The sequence below is a fragment of the Panthera tigris genome, assembly GCF_018350195.1.
Source record: "Panthera tigris isolate Pti1 chromosome A1 unlocalized genomic scaffold, P.tigris_Pti1_mat1.1 chrA1_random_Un_scaffold_36-1, whole genome shotgun sequence".
NCBI classification, from domain to species: domain Eukaryota; kingdom Metazoa; phylum Chordata; class Mammalia; order Carnivora; family Felidae; genus Panthera; species Panthera tigris.
In genome coordinates this window covers 139,995-148,920 of record NW_024962142.1, presented here as the reverse complement: position 1 = coordinate 148,920, position 8,926 = coordinate 139,995, and the positions used below count along the sequence as shown (strand labels likewise).

General features: G+C 37.7%; 2 long non-coding RNA genes across 4 annotated transcripts; one reads left to right on the top strand and one right to left on the bottom strand.

The window, feature by feature from the left end:
- Window positions 1–1,082: 1,082 nt before the first annotated feature.
- Window positions 1,083–1,746, bottom strand: LOC122236174. The gene is made up of 2 exons (XR_006214296.1): window positions 1,696–1,746; window positions 1,083–1,358 (listed from the first exon to the last, which is right to left on the bottom strand). It is a non-coding gene; the product is annotated as an uncharacterized LOC122236174 (long non-coding RNA).
- A 119-nt stretch (window positions 1,747–1,865) lies between these two features.
- LOC122236175 lies at window positions 1,866–8,428 on the top strand. 3 transcript variants are annotated; one of them, XR_006214298.1, is made up of 3 exons: window positions 1,866–2,248; window positions 3,038–3,131; window positions 8,293–8,428. It is a non-coding gene; the product is annotated as an uncharacterized LOC122236175 (long non-coding RNA). The 3 variants fall into 3 exon arrangements; XR_006214297.1 differs by lacking the exon at window positions 8,293–8,428 and adding an exon at window positions 5,423–5,491; XR_006214299.1 differs by lacking the exon at window positions 8,293–8,428 and adding an exon at window positions 5,423–5,491 and having other exon boundaries at window positions 2,918–3,131.
- Window positions 8,429–8,926: the final 498 nt, after the last annotated feature.

Below are 8,926 nucleotides of genomic sequence, written 5' to 3'. Positions count from 1 at the left end.
TTGTGGAGTCTGCACCCTGGAAATGCCACTGCATTTCATTTATAATCAAACCAACGGGGTTTGAAATGATATTAAATGTGCCAGATTGGGGGAAAAATCCAAATGGATTCATACAGAATGTTATTAACTTGGAAATGGTTCAATGGGCATTTGGCATTTTCACATTGGTAGGTTTAATTTGTTGAGTGAGAACAATGAACTAGGAGATACAGTGCTCTATATTTTTGCCACTTTAACATTTATGTTTGTCGTTTATGAACCTGGGCTGAGAATTGATTAAATTTCTGCCTTGTAGCTTTTGAGTTTTGTAACATATGGAAGTTTTGTTATAATCGCCTATTCCTATTGTAGATGGTCACTTTAAATACAGCCTTTTCCATGTAAGAAGTTAGCTAAAACAATAGTAAGGAAAATAAGAGCAGTAATGATATGGCCATCTGTAGGTAAACTCAACACTCCACACTTAATTAGTCAGCATCAAGCACCTGCAGTATAAGACCTTAGAGTACTTTTATGAAGGCAAGAGAGTATATGTTGTATAAAGATAAAATCGTATTTTTCATTAATAAAGTGAAATGAAGGGAAATAAAAGAAGAATCAGGGATAAATCACCTGAAGGGTGAAGTATACAGGACAGATTCAGATGAGCTGAAAAGCAAAAAAAGAATTTCAATGAATAAAATAAATGTCAATAGACATGGCAGAGACAGTATCTTAATGTCTGAATTCCCCACAATGACTAGCAGAGTGACTTGTGCATAAAAGTTACATAGAGTGAATTCTATGTAACATGTTGTAGAAATCAAAACAATGAACTGAGAATTAAGAGATTTGGGTTAGTGTTCAGCTCTTACTCTACCCAGGTATGGGGCTGGTGGGCTAATCAATTACATCCATTCATTCATTCGTTCCACAAATATTTGTTCCCCTATCTTATGTCAGACACATGGCTAGGTTAGGAGGATTCTCATAGAGCTTATATAATGGGGCGGGGGGGGGGTGAAGTGAAGAACAGATAGTAAGGAAGTAAATCAACACATACATAAAAGCAATCTCAGAATTAAAACAGGTTTCACGAAATAGCAAATGACTAAGTGGTTCTTTGGTTGAGTAGCCAGTAACAGCTTCTGTGAGCTCAGCATTCCAGATAGAGAGAGTCCAACGAGGAGAGAAGATGCTTGGCAGTTTCCAGTAGCCAGTGTAGTTGGTTCATAATGGGAAGGGGGAAAGAAGGCAGACAGGCTTCATGTCATGTCAGTCTTCATAATCTCTCCAAAACTCTCTTTCTCATTCACAAAGTGAGATGTTTGGGGACAATGGATTTCAAGAACTCCTTCAGTTCTCAAAGTCTCTGCTGTCTATGATTAATATAAAATTTCATGAATACATTAGGAAGAACAAGATAAACCAAGGAAAACATAACATGATTAATGGAGTGTCTAGGAGGGAAAACAAATAATAAAAATTCAATAGTGATTGTGATTTTTAATAACTGTCATCAAAAGAGTAGCTTAACAATACAGCAAAAATGTAATAAAAACTCCATGTATTACATATTAGCAACTTAAACAAATCAGCTTTACTAAACTTCTTTCCTTAGAATTGTTACCTATTATGTTTTATTCACAAAAGATTAAGTTGTTTTCTCATCATTGTAAATTCCAAAGTACAAGTCATTTAGGTTCAATTACTTACTCATCTTTATTATCTGATCTGCTAGATAAAGATGGAATAGCTACCAGTAAATACTGCAGAAATTTCCATTCTATTATTTCCCTAAGTGTTCTCCATGGAATTTAGATCTCTGGGATATTGTATTACATAAAGAAAGTAACCTGTCTTTGGTCAGTGAAGTGAAAGTACACTCCAGGGAACAAGAGTTACAAGTGAGGAAAACATTATTATGCAGAAGAAATTCCCCAAATTGTGCTACAAAAGCTTCAGTCAGTTCACTCTGAGCTGAGACTCAACATTCGGAGTTGTCCTAAATTGAAACAAGGGGCCAGGTCTTTGTATATAAACTCCTTGACCACTCAGTGCAGAAAGGCTACGCCCAGCCGGGGGCTACCAAGGGCCAGGCAGCTTCCTTTATTGGAGGACAATTTACAGAAAGGGATAGCCCTGAGCCTAATGCAGCCGACACTCCTAGCAGCTTGGGGATTGAGGACCACATCTTGAAAGGTGTATCGCACGACCTGCTACACTTGGCCACTAGGGGCGCTGGAGCGCAGTGCAGCAGAGAACACAGGTATTGGGATGACCAAGCTGGGTTGAAATTATGACTCTTGAGAGATTTTTGAGTCATTTTTTAAGTGGCCTGATCTGTTTGATGGATTATAAAATAACGTTTGTTGCATATAAGCCAGTTTATTCAAAGATCATCTCTATTCATTTTCTGTTTACGCTAAAATGCAAAGTCAGACAATGGCAGATATTTCCGAAATTCTTGGACTCTAGGTCAAACTTTCAGAAGTGCTCTTGTGTCTTCCCATCTTTCTCTCCACCCTTGAATGATAACAGGTCTAGGGATAATTCACTCCCTCGTTCGCCAGATTACTCTTCCTCCTCTGCGAAATCATTCTTGGGGTTACTATTGTCACCTTAAAAGGCCTGGGAGAAAACCAGACCAGTTCTGGGACAGGTATTGAGGCAAATTCTATCTTTATTGCTTCTGGCAGGGGTAAGATGGTTTGTGCCCATGAGAATGGGAGTGTTCAAACAGGGTTTAGTGGTTGGGGCAGAAAATAGCAAAAACTCACCATTTTAGGCTATTCAGCAAAATCTCGCTCAAGAAAATAGTTTTCTTCATTTGAGTTAGCTAGCCTATTTGAATTTTCTAAAGGACTAAACCCAAAATTCAGCTATTTAGATAAGTAAAGTTACATTGTGTATAAAACACATTTCATTTATATTTTAGATTCTTCTAATATGAGCTACGCATCTGCTGCTAAACTTTGAAGCTATTCCTACGGTTATATCCCCTTCACTTGATTTCGTTGGTTCAGAAAGTACTTATCAAACATTTTCCTCATACCAGGTCCCGGACTAAGGGAAAGACACAATGATGAATCAAATACAGTTCCTGTTTTCAAAAGCCTCAGGTTTAACTGTGAAGATAAACAATTGAGCAGGTAATTATAATAATGTGTAATATGTATATCCAGAAGTAGTCATAGTTTGCAGTGGGAATACATATAAAAGGCACATAACACAGACTGGGGAGAACAGAAGAAAAACTTCCTAATCACTTAATGTTTGAAGTTTGATTTTTTTGGACGAGGGAGTTGAGATTAAAAAAAAAAGGCAGGGCGAGGAGATGAATAGGGTAAGAATTTCAGGAAAGGACCAGGATTTAGAAAGTCTTAAGAGAGAGAAAGGGGGAAGTCTGACCTACTTGGAGCTTCGTAAGTGGCTCACTGGGACTGCAGCTGAGAGCTCGAGTGTCAAATTATGACAGAAAAGGTGCCAGGGTAAGGAATTTCTGACTGTATCCTGAAGGTCTTTTTAAGCCACTGGTAATACTCAGTGGTGTAACAAGATCATTTCGTCCCTTTAAATACATTTTAAAATATCACGGTAACAACATTAACATTTAATGCTCATGTTTATTAACATTTACTATGTGCTAAGCATTTTACACTTACTATCTCAATTACTCTGCACAACAATCTTATGAGAACAGGACTATTAGTATTCCCACTTTACGTATATGGAATACGAGATTCAGAAAGGCTAAATAACATGCTGGAGGTCTGACTGGTAATGAGAATGAACTTGCAGGGGTCTGCTCTGGAGTCAGGCAGAACATTTAGAGGATTGCTAGAGGTAATTAGGTAACATTAGGTAACAAATGATGACACAGGAGAATACAGAACATAAATGAAGGCAGTGGCATGAACATAAAGGGAAGAGGTCAGATTATATGGAAACAGAAGACAGAGAACCCATGTGATTGACAGATCAACTTAGTTGTACTGGATGAGGGAGATGGAACAATCGAGGATGTCTGCCAGCCTTTTTGCTATCCAAACTGGCCAGATGTTGGGGTCATTCACTGAGGCAGGGAGTACTGGGGGAACATTTGAAAGAGCTAAGTACAAAGATACAAAATTTAGATACGCACAAGTTGCATTTGAGGTGCTTGTGGGACATTTTAATGGTAATGCTTAGCGGGCATGTGGACGTGTAAGTTTAGCCAAAGAGCATAGCTGAGACACAGAGAGTGATACAGGATTCATCAGGGAATGAAGAGTATTTGGTGTTATGGAAAGTGTTCAGGAAAGAGGTAACATAGCAGGCCAGACAAAACCCTGCTTGTAAGGTTGGCTCTTTGCTAGCATCTGAGAACTTGGCTTCTGAATCATCCTCTGATGAGGTGGTTTTGCTCTGTTGAAACTACTCATACAGTGTGTTGATGGTGAACATCAGCTTTCTTAGCAGGATTCTGGAATTTTGGTAGTTGCTAGGCAGAGAATGCCTACATAACCAGCCCTCAATAAAACCCTTAAACTCTGAGTCTCAGATAGGCTTCCCTAGGCATAAACACTACACACATGTGGCTGAACTATCACTACGGGAGACTGTGTGCTCTTTGTGACTTCTCCTGAGAAGGTGAAAACATCAGAAACCTCAGAATGGATTCTTCCAAACTATACTTGTCTTTTCCTCTTACTGTTGTCTGTAGAACCGTACTCTATCATTGTAGTAAATGTTTTCAGTGAGCCCAAGTATATTCTTAGCCCTGTGAGTCTTTCTAGTGAATTGCCGACTGTGTGGGTGATCTTGGGGGGCTTTGAAATAGGATCAAACAAGATTACCCCAGGTCATAGGTAGCCTTCCTTTGAAAAGTGATAAGGGTGGAAACCACATTTCAGCAGATTTGTGAGTACAATTGGAGTGAAGGAGGTATGGAGAGAGTCTAGAATTCTTCCAACACCTTGACCTTAAAAAATCAAAAAGGAAATATTTACAGAAATGCAAGAGAAGACATGTGATTTTGAAGTAATTGAATTGGGAAGGACTCAAACGTGTATGTGCTAAAGGGAAGAACTAAACAAAGAGGGAGAAGATGAAGATGCAGACTGGAGAAAAGATCCATTAGAGAAGGTAGGAGAGGTCAGATCGAGAACAACAGTAGCATATTTGCTTTAGAGATACAAGGAGGGACAATCCTTACATGGAGATAAGACAGGAAAAGGAATATGTAAGAATATAGACATAGGCATATGGTGAGCAAAAGGAGAAAGCAACTTGAGGGCATTTTTTGTCTGGTGGCTTTGGCTTTTTTTGTTGTCTTGTTTTATTTGTTTCTTTGTGAATTAGGAGGTTAAGTGAACAGTAGCAATTCAATAAAAAAACACATTAATTTAATTTACGCTGAATTGAGTGTGTTGGTTGAATAGATGAGTCACTTTATTCACAGAACCCAAAGAGTTGACTCAAAGACCATCTGAGCTGGAGAAGATTTTACAACTATCATTATTAATCCTCCTTCCTCCAATAAATGAAGTGGATCTAAAATGTCTTTGTAGTTTTCTTATCTAGTTTTTGTTTCAACACTTCCAGGGGAGGGTGGCTCAATCTCAGTATATAACATAGCCACTTGTTTTGTTACCAAATGACCAATGACCAAAATAGTCTTTGAAAAGACTAATCATTTTATATTTTGCATGCGTGCACACGTGTGTGTGTGTGTTAGAGAGAATGTGAGCAAAGAAGAGGGAAAGAGAGAAAGAGAGAGAGAGAGAGAGAGAGAGAGAGAGAGAGAGAGAGAGAGAGAAATTTTAAGCACGATTCATACCCAGAGTGAAACCAGATGCAGGGCTCAATCTCATGACCCTGAGATCATGACCTGAGCTGAAATCAAGAGTTGGATGCTCAACCAACTGAGCCACCCAGGCTCCCCTATTTTCTATTCTATAATAGCTACCTTTTGTTATTAATTTTTTCATTCTGCAGCTGAACACATTTATTTTTCATCTCCCACATGAAATCCTTTCAAATACTTAAAGACATGTGATATTATTGAGTCTTCTGTTCCCTAATATATACATGGCAGGTCCTTTTAAAATAAACATGAAATATCATTTCTGAACCCTACCTATCCCATTCCATAACCCCCACCAGTGATGTTGGTGCTATCAAAAATACACTTCTATTCTCAGGCTGAAGTACAGTATAGTAAGCTTTATGGAGAGGCAGAACTTTTTCTGAGTACTTGAGGGCCACTGGTTGATTGTAGAGTCTTGAGAAAGTTGCTTACATTATTTCTTCATCTATAAAACATTAATAAATAATTTTTTGTGGGGAAGTTATGTGGAATGGATGAAATCATACAGATAAAGCACTTAGCATTGTACCTAGGATACATTAAATAATCAGAAAATACATATTCATTCTTTTTCTGAGCTGATAAACTGCCTAATAAGCCTCTATATTACAAGATTAACTAGTTTAGCTATGTTAGCTTTGTAGAATACTAACATCGTCACCAGTTCTAGAAAACAAGTCAAATTGTTTAGCAAGCAATAGCAAGTCAAATTATTTCCTATATTTCCACAAAGACAATATCAACGGAATGTGCCCATTCTCCTTGTCTCATGTGTTCTCTTGACTTTCTCATTTGTTATTTAATCGACATACATAGATTGAGTGCCTACTATATGCCAAGCAATATGTTAGGCATTGGGGAAACAGCAATGAAAAATACTCAGGGAGGTGGAACATACACAAGGTAAGTAAGTAAATTAGTATGTCAGAAAATAACAAGTGCCAAAGAGAAAAATTAAAGCAGAAATAGGAAATGTCAGGAGGATTGTGGGGTGGGAAGCGATTTGAGTATTTACATGGGGTGCCCAGGGAAGGCTTTCTTGAGATATTTGAGTAAAGACCTGAAGGGTATGTGAAAATTAGCCATGTGGGTAACTGGAGAAGTATTCCAGGCATGGAAAAAGTAATGGCAAAAGCCCTGAGGCAGGTTTGTGATTGGAGATGCGGTTATAGCCTAATGTGCTATGGACAATCAAGTAGGCAGTAATATTAGAGGTAATAGTATCAATCATGTAAGACCCTATAGGGGTCTTACAAATTGCAAAAAGTAGCCCCTGGATTAGCAGCAGAAACATCAGCGTGGAAAAACATTCATCACCTGGGAATTTGTTTGAAATACAAATTTCTAAGTCCCACTTCAAACCTACAAAAATCAGAACCTCCAGGGGGTAGGGTTCAGTTATCTGCCTTAAAACCAGCCCTCCAGTTAATTCTGATGCTCACTACAGTTTGAGAACCCCTGGCCTCATAAGTGACGAAGGAGAGCAATGGGAGGGCTTGAACAGACAGATGGTGTCATGATCTGACTGACACTACAAAATACACACACACACACACACACACACACACACACACACTGATACTACCAAAACAATATAAATGTATATGTCTATCATTCCTGCTGTGTTGAATATATTCAAGGAAGAAACAATAAGACTTATTGGTAAACTAAGACAAAAGATAATGTGGATTTGACTTGATATCAGCAGAAAAGGTAATTGAGAAATTATGGAATTCTGGATATGCATATTTATTTATTTGGGAAGGGGCAGGGGCAGAGAAAGGGAGAAAGAGAATCCCAAGCAGTTTCATGCTGTCAGCACAAGGCTCTGCATGGGGCTTGATCCCATGAACAGTGAGAGAGTTGGACCCTTAACGGACTGAGCCACCCAGGTGCCCCTGGGATTGCAGATGTATTTTGAAGGTAGGCTCAACCAAATGGGTGGGATAAGAGAAGGAGAAGGCAAAGAAGACTACAAGAGTTTTGGCTAGAGAATCAAGAAGAACTAAGTTGCTATTAACTATTAAATCTTCCTCTCTTGCAAAAAAAAAAAAAATCCAGAATCTAACCGTTAAAAATGATAAGGTCTTTATTCTTCTTGTCTCTTTCTGTGTTATTCTGTCATATTAGTAATTTTATAGCCACTTGGGGGAAACAGTGCAGATAAAACATTTTAATGCTGAGAATAAATACTTTTGACGCTTTCATAATTAAAAGTTTTTTACCTGAATTTTAAACTTATTTCTGAGAAATAATCAAATAAGACAAGTTTTAGTTCTAACCTGTCTTTGCTACAGACATTATTATTATCATTATTAGCCAATTTTCTCAGAACCTGGTAACAAAAGTTGAAAACTGGAAATTACCTGGAAAATGTGCCCTGTCAACTTTTAATAATTTAGATTATGGTAGAGAGAAAAAGAGTTATTATGAGAATCTTCGAACATTTCTTTCTTTTCCAGATAGAAAATTGAAATACAAGATTTGCTACCCAATGAATTCAGACATGCTTCATATAATAGCCAAGCAATGATATTCTCCTCTCTTTGTAAGCTCCCTGCCTAGAATTACAGCTTCAGTAACAAACTGACTGGGTAACATTTCAACTAAAGTGCTTCAGAATCACTATATTTGAAGTACACCTGAATCTACTGTATGTTAACTAATTGGAATTAAAATAACAACTTTAAAAAATAAAAATAAAATGGTAAAAAAAAATAAAGTGCATCTTTTTTTTTTACTGTTCTTTCTTTTTTTTTTTAAGTTAGTATGATTTTGAGAGAGAGAGCACCAGCAGGGGAGGGGCAAAGAGAGGGAGACAGACAATCCCAAGCAGGCTCCGCACCACTTAGTGCCAAGCCTAACATGTGGTTTGAACTCACAAAATGAGAGATCCTGACCTGAGCTGAAATCAAGAGCACGTTGTTTAACCAACTGAGCCACCCAGGTGCCCTAAAAATATTTCTTTATTAATAGTATCAATGATTCTCACAGACTATTTGATTTCTAGATAGATAATTTCTGATTTCCAAATAAAATCAATTTTTGAATATCTCAACTAGTGAAGTAAAACTTTGGGGAAGATCATCTCAACAA